Genomic DNA, 20,334 nt, shown 5'->3' with positions numbered 1-20,334 from the left:
CATGGTTTGAATTTAATCAGAAAAGATGCATTTCGATTATCTCTATCAAAAATCAATAGAAAGCTTTAAAAATTAACCTCTGGGTGGCAGTTTGAGATATAGGCTGGTTGTTTAAGTTTATGCAGAGACAGTTTTTTTTCTGTTCTATTGCACATAACTGGAATAAGCAGTTTAATTCCTGTTTTAAAAGGCCTAATGCATAATATTTTTCAAAGCAGAAAGGAAGATAGTCCAGGTATATATCATACTGAGCATTGGTCTTAGGAGATTTATTTGTGTATTTTTAATTATATAATGTTATCTATGGTAGGGAAGATTAAAAATGCACTTTCCATATGATGACCTTTTTTCAAGTTGAACTGAGCAAATGATATTGAAAACAACATAGCAGTAAGTTGCAGCAGTTCAAAACTTCTGTGTCCCTCTAGTTGTAGAATTGTTTTACTGCTGAGCTGCTCAGCATTTGTGGTGACTGTGTAATTGAGGATTGGTTAATTTTGGTGGCTTCAGTGTGTGTAGAATCATCCTAGAACAATGAGAGTATCTTTGGACTAGTTTCCTTGGACAATAAGCAGAGCTATTGAAACAGAACTTGTGAGCAATAGAAGTTCCCTAAGAAACTCAGTGAAGTAAAGAAGGTGATTGAGCTGTACTGCTGACATTCAAGGTTACAGGCCTGCAATGTTTAGGGATAACAGAAGTAGTAAGATTTATCAATGTCAAAGAAGAGAAAAGAACTGTTTGTGAACACAGTACAACCATCTGGGGAACCAGTCAAATACAAAATATGTGGACTACACAGGGGAGAGAAGTAAAGCATAAAGTGGAGGAAAAGATAACTGGGGCTGAGTGAAGATGAGAGATAAACCTGAGGACCCTAATTTAAACCCAAGAAACATGCAAAAAACAGTCCTGATGTGAGTATACAGGCCTTTTTTTTTTTTTTTGGAATGATATCATTAACTCGCTCAAGTACATGTGTGGACCTGTTTACTTTCATGATAATATCACCATATATCACATCTATTTGGAATTCTGCCTCTGGAGAAGCAGAACTGACAATGCATTTGAATAACAAATTTTTGCTTAACAAACATCAGAACATCTCCTCTCCCTCACCCTGCCACATATCTGGTGCCTAACCTGAGCCAGAAACTGTTTAAGGGCATAAGAATTTAACATACAGGTCTCACTTTATCATCCAGGTTAGTGATTGGCTGGCAAAACCTTTAGTATGAGAATAGATTTTTAGCCAGATTCTAAGCCGAGATGCATCAATACAGATATAAATTAATTTCCAAAGCTCTGATTGAAGCTGTCCAGAAAATTTGTTGTCTCTAAATTTGGAATTCAGTGCTTCCTCTGCAATCTTTTTATTCTGGGAGAGGTCAGATTCCTTGAGGGGATAATGAATCATCTAAGACATCTGTCAAATTTCTGATAATATGATACTGTAGTAAAATAGGTCAGTGTAGTTTAGGATTGCTTTGTGGAGACAAAGGGGTCTTTTGATTGTCCTGTGGACAATGAGATTAGTTATTACAGGGAAGATGATGTAGTGAGATGAGAGCTCTAAAAAAAAAATTTAAAAGATTTTAAGGCTGGAAAACCAGGTGAGATTAAATTAAATACTTTGAAGTAATTCAATAGTGTTGGCTGATATTTAAAGGTGCTTGAAAGGCAGTACAGTTTCAGTGGAATTAATACTTAGCATAGTACATGCTGACCACAAGCTTACATACCTCTGGACTCATCAGTATGGTAAAATGTAGGAACAAACAAAAGGAAGTTTAAAAAGGAATGGAGCAAAGGAAAGATGTTTCTAAGATTGAAACTAGGTATCATGTCCTACCAGTAAGGCTTGGAGCTGTTTGCAAGCAGTTATAGCTTAAAGTATTTAAAATACGGCATTCTTAGCAATGTGAGTTTTTATCTGAAGACAGAGAATGAAATTTATGTTCCAGAAAAATTAGTGGAAACTTCTGAGGCCATCTGAAGTTATCCATAGCTTGCAAGAATAATTTCTGAAAAGTACTTATGGCTAAAGGAAGTGTATAGCCTATCCACATGGCAGATCCCATGATCCTTAACAATCTGTTTAATGAAGAATATAAGAGAAATCATCAGTAGTTAGATTTAGGTCAAGGCCTGCAAGAGGATATTTAATTTGGAATCCATGAAGGAGCCTGGATTTATCATGTGGTGTTAATCTAGGTATTCTGCTTGTCCTCATTTATCTTCCCTTCATAGCTACCAAGATCTTCAGAAATACATTTCAGTATGTTAGGAAAACTGTCTTTCCTCTCAGCTAGTAATGAAGAAATAATGCAATTAATTGCTTTTATGTAATGGTACTTGGCAGATTAATGTGGACTGCTACACAGAATAAAGCTAGTGCTATTTTTGGAATACCAATTAGGAATGTCTTAACCAAAGGCTTGAAACATGCAAGCATTTGACACTCTTTTCATTTCACAGAAAACATTGACATCAGTGCTGTTGTCAAAGGTGTTCAAAAGAGATCTCTAGAGATTGAGAGCTTCTTTATCATTACTGAGTAATGGCAGTGCAGTCTGTACATGTACTCAGCTGTCTCTGTCATAGTCCTGCAGCTCCTTACTTCTGTTATCTCTGCAAATCTTACAAGAGCATTCTGTTAATTCCACCAGCTCCTGAGGATGAAGTGATGTGGTCTGAAATGAGGCCACCCAATATGCTGCACTGGAAAGCATAAAGCTACTTTTCACTAAGATGCATTCCCAGCCAGAGTCATGAAGTTCTTGTGTTGGAGGTATTTACAATCACCTTTGATAATTTTTAACCTGGGATGTTTAATAAGTACTCCTTTCCTCTGTAGTATCCGAAGTATAACTATACCTACTGTCCATAAGTCTACACAGTCTGGATGGACTTTACAAGGACAACTTGCTGAACAGCTGCATGCAGATCCATGGCAGAGCATTTCCTGTGTGAAATTCTATGCACACGAAAGCATGGTGTCTTGGCAGAAAAGCTTTGTCTGTGTTTGGTAAAGGATCTTGCTCAAGCAGTGCTCATTCCGAGAGGATCTGTGGGTGGGATGAAACCATGAAGGCTGCCAGGCTACCCAGTGACTCAGAGGAGGAACTCCCTTCATTGTGTGGGGAATTCAGAACCAACAGGGTAAAAAGCTGAGGCACAAATGGTGGGTGAATTAAATGGGCTCCTGTCATGCTGTTTGAGCATCTGATCCTATATGAGTCAGACTATGCAATAGTAAAGTCCCTGTGTTGTCTTAAAATCTGAAACTAAAACTAAATTAATCTTTTTATTTTTGTAAATGGGTCAACAAAACAGCATCTCTCCATTCTAATGACTAGAAATTCGAGTAACCTCTTTCCCTCAATTTGAGGAATTTTAGAGTAGATTAAATCATTTGTTGCTATTACTGCACAGCTGCATCACAAACCAAATGCATGAGGGCATTTTTGAGGAGATGGCTGCTTTTTTCTATGGCTTGTAAAACATTCCCAATATACTATCTTTAGACATCTCATCAACCCATTTACATTGATTTTTTTGAAGTTCCCTTCTCATTTCAATAACAAATCCCAAATAAAACATTTAAATTGCTATTTATAAAATACTGTGACTTGGGACTTCTGCTGATTACATTTTGAAGTTCATGCAGTTCTGAACTTCTACATACAACTGGGAATAGTTTCTCTCCTGCTAATTCTACTGTGAAGAGAAAATGAACTGAATTCAACTGGGTAAATCCTATTTTAGTTATGGGTCTGTGACTTGATGTCTGCCTACTTTTGATCATTTATATTTTTTATTAATGGTATTTCCTTCTCTCTGGGACTCTTACATGGGAACTGCTCACAAGAAATCACATGAAATAGCTTATCAAGTCTTAATACCTGAGCAATAAGTGGAACGGCAGCTCGACTGTTGTGACGCTGAAGTCCTCCCAGGCCTGGCACTGCTGAGGGGACAGCCACACACAGCTGTTCCAGGCTGAGGAACAGCCTCTGCTGCCCAGCTGCAAACTGTTTTCATTGTCTGTGCCTCCTGAAAGAGGAGAGGGAGACTAAAGGACACAAGTTACAACCAAATGGCCTGCAAGGGATGTGGATGTCCGAATTCCTTCCCTGCTTGTGGCAGGGTAGGGTTCATTAGCACAGACCAGCTGGCTAATGGGCCTGCTGCGATGTGTGATAGCCATCTCGCACCTCAGTTCACACTCTGGAGCTGTTGGCGCCAAAACCTGCAGCCATCCTCAGTCAGGCGGGGCAGCCATCTTCCCCTCACCTCCACTCTATGGGGCAGCCGGTGCTCGTGAGCACTGCTGGAGAGACAGCCGTCATTATTTCGAGCACTCCAGGAGGCCTTAATGGCCCCTTAACAACCTTTCCTGAAAGTCGTCCACGCAAAAAGACTGAGCTGTGAGGAGGCAGTGCTGATCTTCAGCTTAGCCACAACCTGTCCTTGTTGTCAGAGCCTTCACTTGTGCTCTGATTTTGTACTTCGTTCACAGACCTCTCACCTCACTGTGGATCTGCCCGTGAGGATCCTTTCCTCCTCCCAGCACCTCACTCTGGGGACACTGAGGAGGGCACTGACGGGTAGGGAGGAGCCCAGGCGGAGGCAGCTGAACAGCACTCACTCTTCCAGGGCACCAGGTATGCAAGAAAAGAAGCTGATGCGTGACTCTGACACCCAGACGTTAAAATCCAATCTTTCTGAAGGCTGTTTTCTGCCATTCTCTGTTTTTGCCTGTCAAGGGAGCTATTTGTATGTGCTGATAACGTCATGGTACAGTAACACTGCCTTCATGAAGGGCCTTCTGCAAATGAAGGCGATGAAAGGGCAAGATTTGAACTATCTGACCTTCATTTCTATGTTTCCTTCATTTTTCTACAACTATTGTGCCCTTTCTATGAGTGATGGGAAGCCCTAGGCAGGAGGGAAGAGTATCTCAGTAAGTTTTTCAAAGCCTCCCCATTTTTTCTTTTTAAATAGTGCATAGCATATGCCTTATTTCTACTTGTCCAAGTGACGGGGCAAAGAAAAGGAATAAGGGCAGTTTTTCCTCCTTGGGTTTTACCAAAAGTAGCAACTATGAGGTTGCTCGCTTTATTATAATGCATGAGCCTGCTCAAGCTGGCTGACCACATGATTTTAAACATGCACTTAAGCTGTTAACTTCAAACTCAGATACAGGCTTTTTGTTAGTCTTTGAAATAGAGAGTTTGTTCTAAGTTTGTATGCATAAGTGAAACTTCCAGTTCTTGTAGTGCCAGAGTAGTATATAAACCTGTTCTTATAATGCTGAGGCTTTGATAATATTTTCTTTCACTCAGCTGCAGCTGACATGCAGAAATGTCAATGATCTACCTGAGGGACTCCTTCCATGGACACTTCCTGTGGCTTCATGGGTTAGTACTTTACTTTCACAAACTACAAGTATATTTGCTAAGCTAATAGGCAGGAAAAGGAAACATGTATCTGTCTAAGGTACAGAATTATTGTAGCCAGATGCAGACACAAACTCTAGACACAAATACTTTCTTTGCTAAACTTAGTGTTAGTCTTTATTCAAGCTGACATAAAGGAATTTGAAAGAACGTGACTCAAAGATTTGAAAGTATCATCATTACTGTGTGAGACTCAATTTTAAAGCATTTAATTTGTTGAAGTCTTAAAATCCTGTGTGAGTTGAAAATGTCTTAATGTTATTGGTTTTACTAGAAAAGATTTTGCTTCAATAACCATAGTAATTCTGCCCCTTTTCTGGTGTTTTGCACACATACTTTGCCTGCAGGTATGTTTCTAATTGTTTTTAAAAAAAGTCAGTACCTTTGCTCTTTTGAGGATATGCTGATGTTGAGAAAGTATGGGGAGGAGTACAGCCTAACATTCCTGTGCTATTTCTATTTGTAATGTGGTACCAGTTAGAACCCGTGTTATGACAGGATTCTCACTGTGTCAGGCACATAGTGGAAGTGAATTCCCAGCCTCAAAGTTCATGGCACCTTAATTACTTCAGTGTTGTATTTAACAGTATTGCTGTTTATTATTATTGTATATTCTGTTGCACTTTATACCTCTGCCTTGGTTATCAAACACGGGATTTTTACTGATCCTTTTAATTTAAGAATTTCTGAGCTGTAATCCCATGCATGATATTGACTCAGGGTTGACAGAGCTACTGACTCACTCATCTCATTTGATCTAGTGAAATGTTTCACCTTTGAAAACCTGCTGGTAGTCATCACCTTCTGTGGGTAGCAGTAAAGGAATCCTTTGGAATAACCTATGCCTATTTAAGAAACTTAAGCATTCATTTCTAACAGTATTTTAAGATCAATCTGTTCCCTGATCTTTTTCACCACACATTGGTCACATCAGTTTTGCTGGCACAGAAAAAGGATCAATGGAGAAACAGCTGAGAATAGAGACAGTTAATGTTGATAATATTTCCAGTAAAATAACGTGAAGAATCCATTTAGGATGTATGGAGTCTATATGGATGCTAGAATCAGTTGGCTCTGCTTAGTAAGGCAAATAGAAATGGATGATGAGAAGCTGTCAAAAAGCAGGATATCTTACTGGCAGAGCTAAAAAGCCTCAGGAAAAGTACTGTTTACTTGGTATTGGAGAATATTCTTTAGGGATGTCATGCAGACCTGTTCTTATGCACTTTCCAGGCTATTGGGCTTGATAGGCCTTTGGTTTGACCTAGTATGTCTGTTATTTTTTTTTTCCCACTCGGAGCTCTTGGAGGAGAGGAAAGTGGTGTCAGGGAAGCAAGATGGGATTTTATAGCCATACAAATCTCTACTAAACAATTTCGAGAGAAAATGCATTCTCTTTAAAATGTATGGAATCTGTAGCTTTCAAGGGAATAATGACATTTAAGTAGCTGTTATAGTGCATTTCTGTATGTAGAATCAGTGTGTGATTGGATAGCATTATGGTCTAATTGCTACATTCATTCAATTAACAGTGTATGGATGCATATCTCTTCAGGGTGGTCATGCATTTTGTTAGCTCAAATATGCAATTGCAGTGATGTTTCTAGAGATAGATGGAACTGTATAGCAACCTTGAAAAATGCGAAACAAGTGTACAAGAGGCTTTCTTGGAGAACATTTTGCATCTTGAAAACAGTACTTTGGAAGGAGATTTCTCTGCTTTTTCCCTACTGCTTTACAAGGATCAGAATGTTTTAAAATGTAGCATTTAAGTTTCCTGTCTTTACTTGAACTGTTTAGCAAAATCTGAATTTTGTCTGCCATATGCAAACAGTAAGAAATTTGCTCAGGACAAAACATTTTAGAATTGCTGTAAAGGTGTAATCTTTCCTGTTAAATACTTCTATTATTAGTAGAATAAATATTTGTATAGTTGTTTCATATCTAACTGCATCAAATGAAACTGTAGCCTTGTTGGGTTCCCAAGCAGGGAAACAAAAACATTTTGTCTAAATTGGTGACAGTCCCTGAGGTTTGCATAATCTTCACTTTAACCTCATAGGTGAAATGTTTGTCAGTGGAGTTAGGAATGCATTTTTCAATTTTTCGATGAGTTTTAGTTGGATGTAATGCTGAGGCATCATATCTTCATGAAGTGGGATAAGAAATGGAAATATCTATCCTTCTATATACCTAGTTCTTTTATATTCTAGTTCCCAAAACAAAACAGGTGTGCCACCTGGGAAGAATACAGGGATGTTGTCTGGACTTGCAGATGTGGGATCAGGAAAGCCAAGGTGCAGGTGGAACTGAACTTGGCGAGGGACGTGAAAAACAACAGGAAGACTTTCTATAGGTACATTAGCCAGAAGAGACAGGCCAAAGCGAGTGTACCTCCTTTGGTAAATGTAAAAGGAGAACTGGTTTCAACGGACGGAGAGAAGGCCGAGGTACTGAATGAGTTCTTTGCCTCGGTCTTCACTGGCGGCCAGGACTCCAGTAGTCTTTCCGTCCCTGAGCCCTGCATCTCTACACCTCTGGGTGGGGACTGGGGTGGTAAATCCCCCCCCACTGTGAAGACAGAGCAGGTCCGAGACCGCCTCATGAGACTGAATGTGTACAAGTCTATGGGGCCGGATGGTGTGCGTCCCAGGGTTCTGAAGGAGCTGGCTGAGGTGGTTGCCAAGCCGCTCTCCATCATATTTGAGAAGTCATGGCTGTCTGGTGTGGTGCCGGATGACTGGAGGAAGGGTCACGTCACTCCCATTTACAAGAAAGGGAGCAAGGAGGACCCTGGGAACTACAGGCCGGTGAGTCTCACCTCTGTGCCTGGGAAGATCATGGAACAGATCATCCTGGATGACATGCTTGATCACATGAGGAAAGGGTGTGTGATCCGTGACAGCCAGCACGGCTTCACAAGAGGAAGGTCATGCTTGACCAATCTGGTGGCCTTTTATGATGGAGTGATGGCATCGGTGGACAAGGAAAAGGTGACCGATGTCATTTACCTGGACTTGAGCAAGGCCTTTGACATGGTCCCCCACCACATCCTTATCTCCAAACTGGAGGGATGTGGATTTGATGGGTGGACCACTCGATGGATAAGAAACTGGTTGAAAGGCCGCAGACAGGGTGGTCATCAATGGCTCTATGTCCAGGTGGAGGCTGGTAACGAGCGGCGTCCCCCAGGGGTCTGTCTTGGGACCGGTGCTCTTTAACATCTTTATCAATGATATCGATGATGGAATCGAGTGCACCCTCAGCAAGTTTGCTGACGACACCAAGCTGAGTGGTGTGGTTGACACGGTTGAAGGACGGGATGCCATTCAGAGTGACCTCAAGAGGCTAGAAAGGTGGGCCCCGGTGAACCTGATGAGGTTCAACACGGCAAAGTGCAGAGTTTTGCACTTGGGCTGGAGGAATCCCAGGCATCCCTACAGATTGGAAGGAGAGGTCCTTGAGAGCAGCCCTGTGGAGAAGGACCTGGGGGTCTTGGTAGACGAAAAACTTAACATGAGCCAGCAGTGTGCCCTTGCGGCTCGGAAGGCAAATGGGATCCTGGGCTCCATCAAAAGAGGGGTGGCCAGCAGGGACAGAGAGGTGATTGTTCCCCTCTACTCTGCTCTTGTGAGGCCCCATCTGGAATACTGCGTCCAGGTCTGGAGCCCCCAGTACAAGAAAGACAGGGAGCTGTTGGAGAGGGTCCAGAGGAGGGCCATGAAGATGATCAGGGGACTGGAGCACCTCCCCTATGAGGACAGGCTGAAAGAGCTGGGCTTGTTCAGCCTGGAGGAAAGAAGGCTGCAGGGTGACCTCACTGCAGCCTTTCAGTACCTAAAGGGAGCCTACAAACAGGATGGGAATCAACTCTTTGAAAGGGTGAGTGACAGCAGGACAAGGGGAAATGGTTTTAAGCTGAGGGAAGGGAGATTTAGGTTGGACGTCAGGGGAAAATTGTTTACGGAGAGAGTGGTGAGGTACTGGAACAGGCTGCCCAGGGAGGTTGTGGATGCCCCGTCCCTGGAGGTGTTCAAGGCCAGATTGGATGGGGCCCTGGGCAGTCTGGTCTAGCATTAGGTGGGATGGTTGGTGGCCCTGCGTGTGGCAGGGGGGTTGGAGATTCATGATCCTTGAGGTCCCTTCCAACCCTGGCAATTCTGTGATTCTGTGATAATTACTGCCTTACTGATAAGATTAGACTAAAGCCAAACTTTGTCAAGGTAAACATATAAATAACAATAAAAAAGAACTACAACAAAAATTAAGACAGTGCTTGCAAACATCTGTCTGTTTCTGTTCCAGAGCAACCATTTGCTTTATTTAAGGTGTTGTTACATTTTGGGGATGGAAAGAAGTTAAAAATACTCTTATATTTACATTCCTTGTGCACTAGTGGCTCTATTCTCATTTTTTGTTGGTTTCTTTAGTCACTGCTCACTTCAAAGCTGCCTTTGGACTGGAAACTTGTCTCATTTGGCCCCTTTTTATCTTGTGTTATTTATGGATCTGTAAGTATTGCACATTTCTACCAAGAAAACAAAGATTGTCTGGGAGAGCTTGTCAAAAGTCATCAGCATGTCACTGTACACATCTGACATTTGAACTGTCAGGATTTACATTTTAACAAGTGCAGTTTCAGTTCACTTAACTACTTTCTGCTTGAATGTTAAGGTAATTCTGGCAGAATATGCTTTCTAAACTGCTAAAAAGATAAAGTTCATCTGAATTACTTCAATAGAATGCTAATGGCCTGGAGACTTAGTAGTAAAGCAGATCTGACAACTTTGCTACATTTGAATAAACAACATCTGACTGCTTAAAGGAAGTTTCATGGGACTAATCAATGTGTTTTACTTAAATCTAGAGCCATGAAAATAATCATCATTAGATGGCATCATCTTTTTTCATCAAATTCATTTTCTGAAGACTTATGGGATAATCTTAGATTTTGTGTAGAAAAGATCTCATTTCCCACAGGTTAATGGTATGTATCTTGTCTCTTACCTACCTATTATCTATCACTTGATCTTACTTTTGATCTTTGAAAATAAATTAGGTGGTGATGTTCAATACCTATTTAGTCCAACCTATGCAATTTCATAGTCAGTGCTAATTTCTTTTTACTGTGAATTTGACAGCTGAATGCTCTGTCCTTCCAGTGGTGATCCTTGCTAGGAAAACCCTTGTAACACTGCATGCAAGGTAGTGTGGACCTTAACTCCTGAAGATACTTTTGAAACCAACATTCAGTGATTTTAGTTTTTATTTAAACAAATCAGTATTTTTCAAAGACCTCCCAACTATAAACTTGTGAGATTAGAAACAGTTTATTCATAAGTCATCAGTGTAAGAAGTGATTACTTGTTAGAAAAAGTGGATCTCTGAATATGTGTTGGGGATAATTTTCTTCAACTACCTCAAAACTGTTAATTGTATTGGTGATAACTTTGCTGAAAAATACTCAGTTTTCCTGGCACAAGGAAACAAATCAGACAGACTGACTAATTTCCTGACGTCTAATGTGTTCAGAATTCTGTGCCAGGTAAAAGATGGTGATATTTTCTGCTTTCTCATGAATAATACTCTAAAACCTTAGCTTATGTAAGTGTTACTTCTCTCAAAACTTGCAACTTCTATCCTGTTTTCTCCTGTAAAGTGTTCCTGTTTCTCCTCATGTGCCTCATGCCAGTTTAGATTTTTCCATTTAGCTTGCATTTCAATGAAGTCATGTGTTTCTGGATAGGAAATATTAAATGAAGACTTAGGAGGTATCAAAGGAATGCATACTTGGAAGAAGTGTATTATAGAAAGTCTTGAAGTGTTTATTTCATCTCCTTTTTTTTTTTTAATTAGATAGGTTCTTTCAAAAGATAAACCTCCTTGGATAAACAAGAGGAGTGCTCCCTCTTGCTCTGAATGATCTATGTTTAAATTAAAATCAGTTCTTCCCTGAGGTCAGATTTCTCAGTAATCACAATCTAAATTTCATCAAATGTTTATCTACAAGATTATGGGAACACTGCAGAATCTTTTAATTCAAGATGTTAGTTTCTTCTGTCCCAAGGAAGCTCTATATAGGTAAGAGCTCCTTTTAAGTTCCTCTTGTAATAATTTTTATTCCTACTCGATTGCATTATTTGTCAGGAAAGCTCTTGAGATAGAGCAGTTCTGCATACTTCCATGGGTTTATAAAACTGTTTCACAGTATTTTTCTAGATGGGAGTTTTCAGTTCCTGAACAAGACTGAAAATGTTGTTTTCACTTTCTGCTTCTTCATTTTCAGTTTGGTTTCTATGCAAGTCTCAGAACTCAGCCTAAACAAAACATGCTGTACAGCGTGCCCCCGGGTATGCTTCTGCTGTCTCTCTGTGCCTACCAGCTGCTGTTGGTCAGCTTTATTTCCAGTTGTGTTACTAAAAATAGGCCTGAACATACAGATGGTGAATTTAATTATTTTGCCAGTTCGAAACTACATCAACCTCAATTGTAAGAAAGTTTCCCTTCCCTCATTATAAACCAGGGAAGTTATTTTCCTTGTTACAGAGCTACAGAAACACTCTGCTAATCCACTCAAGACAGATTTTTTTTTTATGAATTATAGGTCAGATATCTAAATTGGCAAACAGTCTCAGCTGACTGGTTGTTATTTCCATTTCCATTGTTCAAATGGCAGCCTAGTAGTATGAAGCTGAAGTTTCATTCCACTAGTCTATAAATATAGACTGTGTTTATTTAAGGTAATTTCCAACAGCCAATAAAAATAACTTTCATGCTGATCAGTTGTATATATTGCAGCTTTACAGAAAGCTATTGATGGGATTCAGATTTAAGGTTAGCTAATGAGAAGGGGCATTGCTATCAAAATATTAAGTATTTGAATTCCTTTTTCTAGATTCAGTATTAGGTCTTACTGTTCATTTCTGTCTTATATTGTGATTGTACAGCAGTTTCTTGCACAGGGGCAGCTTCCTTCTAAATACAATTATGCAAAATATTTGGTACTGTGGACTAATGGAATAGCATGTTCTTATTTGATTGGGAAAGTTGTAAATATCAGGTGACAAAAGCAGTATATATTTAGTGAATGCAAGAGGAATTGATTGACACATACAGGATGCAAACAAAACAGTAAGATTCCTCAGAATTCTTCCTAGTGGAAAGGAGCAGGGAAACTAGCATGTGAAACAGTTTGCCTCTTCTTTACCTGAAGGTAAGCATGTAAGAATCCCTGGCTGTTACCTTTTAAAGAAGAATGATAATTATTGCTAGCTTATGAAATTCTTTGTTGTAAACATGATTCCTATGCACGGAGCAACAAAGCTGTCTTCCCAGAAACTAAAGCTACTTTAAAGGTAATTTTCAAATTACCTTTAATTGTTTTAGAAATAGATTTACCTCTCTCACCAAAATGACTTTTTCCTAAGTTCCTTCAAATCTCTGGATCTTAGTGTAAGATTACATTTCAGTAAAAGAACTTATGTAACTTTGAAGCAGAGTTCCTGTTTTCTGCTAACTTGTGTGTGATACAGTTAAACAGGTGCAAAGTGATTGATGTAGTCTGTTCTGAAAAGTTACCATCCATTATCTGATGTGTATCATGGCTATCCTAAATTATCCTACTGCAAAGCAGAATGGCTTGTTTAAACTTGCAAGTTTTTCTCTGCAGATAGTTTAGTCTAAAATAAATTTGTCTTCTTCTGGATGTCAGGAGGAGTCCTTTAAAATGCACTGTAAACAAAGTTGAGGAGTTCTAAGGTGAATGTGGGGATTTCAGTTGCAGAAGATATTCCTCAGGTATTTAAGCATTTGGATGTGGCCCTGGTAAATTCACTTTCATGATTACTGTTGGTTTACTTCTTGATATTTTTAGCTGTAGCAAACGATATAGAGCAATAGTACTCTGTTTGGAATGTCATTGCTGAAGAATAGGGATATGAATCATAGAATTGTAGGGTTTGGAAGGGACCTCTAGAGAGAGAATCCAACCCCCTGCAAATCAGGCTCCCTACAGCAGGCTGCACAGGTAAGTGTCCACATGTGTCTTGAATGTCTCCAAAGAAAGAATCCCACAACTTCCCTGTGCAGCCTGTTCCAGTGCTCTGTCACCCTTACTGTGAAGAAGTTCCTTTGCTTATTGGTGCAGAACTTCCTATGTTCAGGTTTGTGGCCATTTCCCCTTGTCCTGTCCCCTCTGGCTGAAAAGAGGTTGGCTATGTCTCTATGACTTCCACACTTAAGATATTTATAAATGAACATAAAAGCTTGTGCCTTAAGTTCTTAGGATACTTATTTGTAGTCCAGTGTGCTATGGATACAGTTTAGGAGTAACTAGGGAAATACTCCAGCGAATTCAGTTTAAGCCTACAGATCACTTAGCTTACCAAATAAAAACAAAAGATTGTTTAATTGAAATGCTGAATAATCTTTATTGGATTTATACAGTTTATAGAACACAGTTCGTATGAGTTTTACAGCACCATTTACTGCTGAATTTTTTTTTTCAGTGGGTTTGAAGTCACTAGCAGCTCAGCAGACAGATCTGTAACATATTAATGCAGTTCTTTATGGAAACAAATGTCCTTATTTCTGTCTTCTACTGGAGCATGTAGAGCAGAAGAGTATTTTTGGTTTTAATCTTGTCAGCTGATAACTAGGAGTAAGAACTTAGTAGGTAGGCAAGAGGAATTCCTGTTTGGGAGAACAAAAAGAATTAAATCCTTTTCAGCAGAAATGGTTGTTTAAAGGTACAATCATACAATGGAGAAATACAGCAAGTTATCTGTAGACAGTCTGACCAGGATGTTATATTGTACAACCACACGCAGTAATGCTACTTTTCTCATCAAGGACACAAGACTAATTTCTAGTAATTTCTATTACTTAACTCGTGTGAGAAATGGGGGGGTATAAAGTCTACCTAATTAAAAAGTCCAGTCTCTATGGCAACTGATCTTCTATTTTGTGCTGTTACTGTCTTGCTTGAGTATACCCTATTCCAAGTTGAGAGGAGTCTTACCTTTGACTTAAACAGGAGCAAAGTGAAACACCTTTTTTTGTACTTTGAGATCTGATCCTTGAAGAGAAAGGAGTGTCATTCTAGGTACTGGAATTGGTATAAACTCAGACACCCAAGCTAGAGAGCTTTCTCTGTCTTGTCACCTGTGTTATTTTTAAAACCAACTCAGACTTCCCAAATTAGGATGACAAGTAATTACATTTATAATTGTTGTTTCCTTGGTTTATTGAAATTTCCAGAATTGTAGAGATAGCACTTTGAGTTTGGTTTTTAAAGTGTCTCTTTCCATATGCATTGAAGTTCTGCTGGTTCATCCATTCACAAGCAACTGGTAAAATAAGCTAACTCATCATTCTACCAGAGTGGGCTCTGGACTGTCACAGCATCAGCTCATGAGACTTATTTGCTTTTGAGAAGACCAAATGAACAAAAGTAAATATCATAAGGAAATATACATGGGAGGTAAGAAGGAAAAATATTTTAAGGTGGTGAATTTTAACTGGAATAATTTATAAGCCCTCACTCTGTATATTTATGTGTATATATATATATATGAAGTCATGAAAGTAGGAAACAAAGAGAACTTGAAGAGGACTTAGCAGTGAAATGTTATTAGCCATAAAGTAAGGAGGTATATTTTTTCTTATAGAAAAATAGGTTCAAGACTTATTTTATGGGCAGTTATATACCTAGTGTTCCAATACTACCAACAGTGATGCAGAAATCCCTGTGAGCTTGTCCTCAGTTCTCCAGTCTTTTTGTATGCATTGTCCTTCCTTAGGACACAAGGAAATCATCACTGTGACCAAAAAGAGACTGAAGCAGCACTTCTTTCAAAAGATAGGGAGCTTGTCATAGACAAATACACAACATGGGGGAGCCTGAGATCAAAATGCCTCATTGGGAAGTACCTTTTTGTCTGAAAAACCAGAGATTAAATTCCAGTTCTAAATGAGACCTTGGCCTGCTACACAGAGCTGTAGATCTTAGCAGAATCATGTCCCTCTCAGAGTCTTTGTTAGTTTCCATTAATACTGACCAGAACATCCTAGTTCTTTTTTGACCATAACTGATGCACAACAAGATAGTTATTTATACTCCAGTCTTGAAATAGAACCGAAAACGTGTGGAAGTGTTTCCCTAAGCATTCCATTGCTCTCCCCTAGATCTCTGAGGAGAAAGTTTAAATAAAAATCCATGTATTTTTAGCTATGACCAACTATGTCACAAAGAAATTCTTAATAAAGTTGATTTAAGAAAGCGAGGAACTTCTTTAGCAATAACAGATTTCCATCTCCTCTTAGCAAAGTCAGCTGTATGAACTAACACTTTGAAGAAGGATCTTGGATTATGCTCAAATCTATACTTAGCAGCCAAGTTTCAGTTCAGAAAATGGAGGCTTAACCCTTACATGGGATACTATTAGATACTGGTAGAAGTAAGTGAATGATTTGGAGCAGCTGGATGGTGAATTTTGTTTATGCTCATATGCTGTCTGCATATGAGCATAAAAAGATTCATTTATTGTTCAAAATAGTTTAGAAAATGTTTCATAGGAAGGACAACAGCACTCTTAAACTCCTCAAAACCCATGGAAAAGATGAGTATATCTAGTAATGTAAACTTTAACACTACAATTGTTAGTTTTTTAAAACTGGTTGATACTTAGACTGTTTTAAGTGATGTACTAAAAATCTCATTGTTGAAGTCCTACAGAGATGATAGTGGTATGTAACATGAAGCTGTGGTTATTTGTCAACCTTACCTGTTGTGTGCATACTGCTGTGCATGGGCCCCATAAACAACAGCATCAATTCCTGAGTTGCTCTAGTAATAGGCATTTGAAATTGCCTGTAGTTCTATTGCTTATGAGGTTAAGATTAATACCAGCATTCTTGTGTGGCTGTATTTTGCCAATGGTTGGATTTTCACAGCAAAGCCCATTCAGACAGATCCTTTGTGCTCTATTTCACTATCTGTTTTGCTGTGCCAGTGCAAGGGTCAGTGACTAGGTTTGTAGTATAAGTCCAGAAGCAGATGTAAAAACATAATGCTGGATGAAATAGGACTCGGAGGCTTTATAACCCAGTATTGCTGACTGAAAATATGAACTATGAATTTGGGATATACTGAGAGCAGGAACAATAGGTTGATGAAACCTTCAGATGAAGTCACTTCAAATGGAACTCTGGCTGAAAGCAAGCACCTTATGAAATTGTGAACTGTGGATAGAAGAGTATTTCCCTTTGTGCTCTTACTGCAGCATTGTTTTAGTGGGCTTTGGGCACTGTAAGTGTTCTAGGGTTGTGTTTCTGAATTGCTTCTCTTAAATTGTCACCTGTTACCTAGTCAGTTACTGCTACATTTTAGTCTAGCCACTTGAAATTATTTCCTTTCAAACAAAGGAATACATGTAAATGAAATCACTAGCAATTTCTGATGTTTGTTATAAAATGTCAAGGGAACATTGAACTCAAGCATGCACTGAATCACATGCTCTTAAAAATAAGTGCTTACTGACCTTTTAAGATATAATTGGACTTTTGAAACGTCTTAGGGACTCAGATAAAACATGCTGTGCATTAGCAATTAAAAAAACACCACCCAACTAATTGAACTGGCAAATCATATATTAGACTATCATGACACTTCATCTGTTTCCAGTTCACACAATTTATAAATAGTTTCAGACCCTGAAGCAGAAGAAATCACAAGAAATTTATTTTCATACTGCCACTAAAGTTAATTGGTCCTTGATGTCAATCAGGCCCCAAATAAGTGCAGTGCTTTCTGGCAAGGTTTGCATTTACTTTTTGTCCACTGATCTCTTCAAACAGTACTGCTGGATCACTCTGTAATTGTGGTGTGGGAGATCAGCATAAAACTAACCTCTTCATGTTCAGATTTGTCAGTGAACCGCTGGCATCATTTGATATACTGACCCACTTAAGTGACATTCCCCACTTAAGCGCCCCTCCCCGGCACATCTTGCAGGGATGTAACTGTTGCAAATCAAAGAGGGAAGCTTAAATTTTGTTAGGTTAACCTCTGTGCAGTGCCCTGAGTTCAGTGTTTACTACTTGTCCATGTTTTTAACTTCCTGTGGTACCCACTATTTAATACAGTGGCTACATTTTCAAGGAGGTGTTGAAATGTGACATTGAGAGATAGCACTGTTCATATTACAGCTCAGTTTGATGTGAGCACTGAAGTAGGTTTCTAAGGGAAGCTTTATTTTGGCTTATTTTGTGTTCAGAATAAAGACATCAGACTCTGCCTAGTCAAAAGCAAGAACTTAATGTGATCTAAAAGATACCAGTTCTGTTCTTTTGCAGCTGATGGATAATCCTCAAGATGTATACCATGTAGGCTTAGTAAACTAGTATCCTATTCTGTGTTGAAGTAAAATCAACTGAATCCATCAGCCCTTCTTAATTTTGTCGTTCAGTATTAACTTCAGTAGCACTAGATGTAAGGTCTCAATCAAGGAAGTTCTGTTCAGCAAAGCAACTGTCGGTGGAAATAATTTCCTTCAGTTGTACTGTAGTAGTGCTTGGCCTTTTCCTCACTGATGAATAAGGGCCTGGAGAAACATGACTGTGGCCTTCTTAAAAGGGTCTTGTATTTCACTAACAGTAGCAGGAAAGAATATGCTGGCAATCTGTTCTTAATTCTAAGTCAAGATGTTACGACTTCCTCAATAGCAGGTACAACAACTTATCCCTTTGAGACTAGGGGCAAAGATTAGTACACGATATATGTTGTAGGCAGTCTTTCTCAGATGCATATGATACAAATGCCCAAAACTGTGGTCCAGACTCAGTTGATGACCCATTCCATACTCTTTCTACAACTGCTTTTCCCCTTTTTAGTGTTATTTGCTCAGTGCTGTGACTATGTTCACTTACAACCCTACTAGGCTACAAGGCAACAGGTGTCTCTTCATGAATGTGGATGATGTTATTTCCTGCCTTTCTTTCCTGTGTCCTTTGTGTTAGCCCTTAAACAAATTTCACTAAGCCTGTCAAACAAGATTTATTGTTTATGTAGACCCATTTTTAACAGCTCATATTTCTTCCTAGTTTTGTGATCTCATCTCTTATTCATGTGCCTAAGATCTAGCCAGCAACAGAAAGCAAACTCTCTTCATTTCTCCTTTTCTGCTTCTTTAGTACCTTACTTTTTTTTTACAATCTTTCTCTGAAAGTGAATACTGCTGTTATAATACATTGTCTTTTGCCAACAATTTCTTCCAAACATGTGAAGTGCCATTTTTTCCATCCAATAATGATATTTGAGTCTATAGTACAGAAAAAAGTTTTGGGAGACTATTAAGGAGCAATTAAGCCAATAAGTGACATGAAGAGTTTCCGTATTTAAAATGTGTTTGGTTAAAATATACTGTCTGAAAAGATAATTAAAAGTAAGGGCATTGTTTGGATCTGTTGAGTACAATTCCTCCAGATTGGAGGTGTGAGGGCAAAAGTACTGGCGTGGACAGGCACTATTCTTCTTACAGTTTTTCATGCATTATAGATAAGACAAATGAGGACAGGAAAATAACTTACTGTCTGTGTTCTGCTGAAGCTGCAGGTAATTTACCAAATGCAAAGGTGACTGCTCAGCAGCAAAAGAGTCTTAGCTTTTGCTTGTGACACAAGGCAAAATATAGCTTCATGTGCATGCTGTCAGGTTAACAAAACTGCTTTTCCTAAAATTTTATTTTAGTGGGGGTAACGGTGTGGAGTAAGACAGCAAAAATAGCAGCTAGTAGGTAAGCATGAATCACATTTAATATAAGGCTATTAGAAACTCAGTGTTGTAATCTGTATTTTTAAGAAAGATGTGTTTTCCTAAATATATAAACGTGCCTATATTTTAATCAGCTTTTGAGGAGTTAAGTAGAAAAATATTTTCTCTTAATCTTGTTTTGAAGCATGGCCTCATCGGGAATCTGAGGAAATGCTGACAACTTAGACTATTGGTGTAAAGTTCACTGTGAATATCCCTTTTATTTCATAGTTGCAAAAAAAAACCATACAGCCAGAAGCTATCACTGTGATCACGGCAGACTAAATCCTTATCATGCAGATTAACCAGGGAGGTTAAGGGTATATAGCAGTAAGCTCTCCTGTGAGTATCCTAATCTACCTCTGGACATGCATCATAAATGCATAGGCAAATAACTTCCTACTTTCCTCTCAAAGTGTACAAAGAACAAAGCTACACAATATATTGTTTGTATGAAGGTGTTTTAAGAACTTCCATCTGTGTACTGCATTTGCAGTGATATTCTTATATGGTCCACTGCTGAAAAGGGAGCAATGTGACTTTTTCATATCCTTGCTTCATGCTGTGGATACCAGAGTGCTAGGAGCACAACTCACCTAGTTTGTTCCGATTCCATCAGTATGTTTTCTTGATACTTTTCCTGACTCTTCATCCATCCTGAGGAAGGGAAGAATGGACCCCCCCCATACTATCTGCAATTAAATATGCAGAAAACCTCCTTGAGTTCTCCTTTCTCTTGTGATCTATTTCTTTACACATCCTCTTTCTCAAAGGTGCTATCTAGTTGAGGTTACTGGAAAACAGAGTTGCCTAAAATTCTTCTAATTATTTTGACCTTCAAGAAGCAAAATTACTCCATGTGTTCTCACTGAGCTTCCAAAAATGCTAGAAGGCTTATTTTGCTCATAAGTGCTTGTATCTGAAGATGAATCTAGAGATAAAAATCTGAAGTATGTGTTTTAATCATAGTTGTCTGCTATGTGTATGCACTGTATTTGAGATGAAGTTCCAGTGTCCTGTGGTAATAGTGTATGCTCTGAGTTTCAACCAGAGACTTCCAAT

At 39.0% G+C, this 20,334-nt stretch overlaps 1 long non-coding RNA gene across 1 annotated transcript in view; it reads left to right on the top strand.

Moving 5' to 3' along the window:
* The first annotated feature begins 3,605 nt into the window (after positions 1–3,605).
* The window catches only part of LOC149916157 (uncharacterized), a 65,278-nt gene continuing 48,549 nt past the window's right edge, over positions 3,606–20,334 (top strand). Inside the window, exons 1-2 of the long non-coding RNA XR_016470578.1 lie at positions 3,606–4,667; positions 5,349–5,423. This is a non-coding gene — a long non-coding RNA (uncharacterized LOC149916157). The remainder of the gene's footprint in view (positions 4,668–5,348; positions 5,424–20,334) is intronic.

Source organism: Phasianus colchicus, chromosome 13 (genome assembly GCF_987193195.1).
Source record: "Phasianus colchicus chromosome 13, bPhaCol1.hap1.1, whole genome shotgun sequence".
NCBI classification, from domain to species: Eukaryota; Metazoa; Chordata; class Aves; order Galliformes; family Phasianidae; genus Phasianus; species Phasianus colchicus.
Note: the sequence above shows the minus strand (reverse complement) of the source record. Positions and strands in the feature narration are given on the sequence as shown.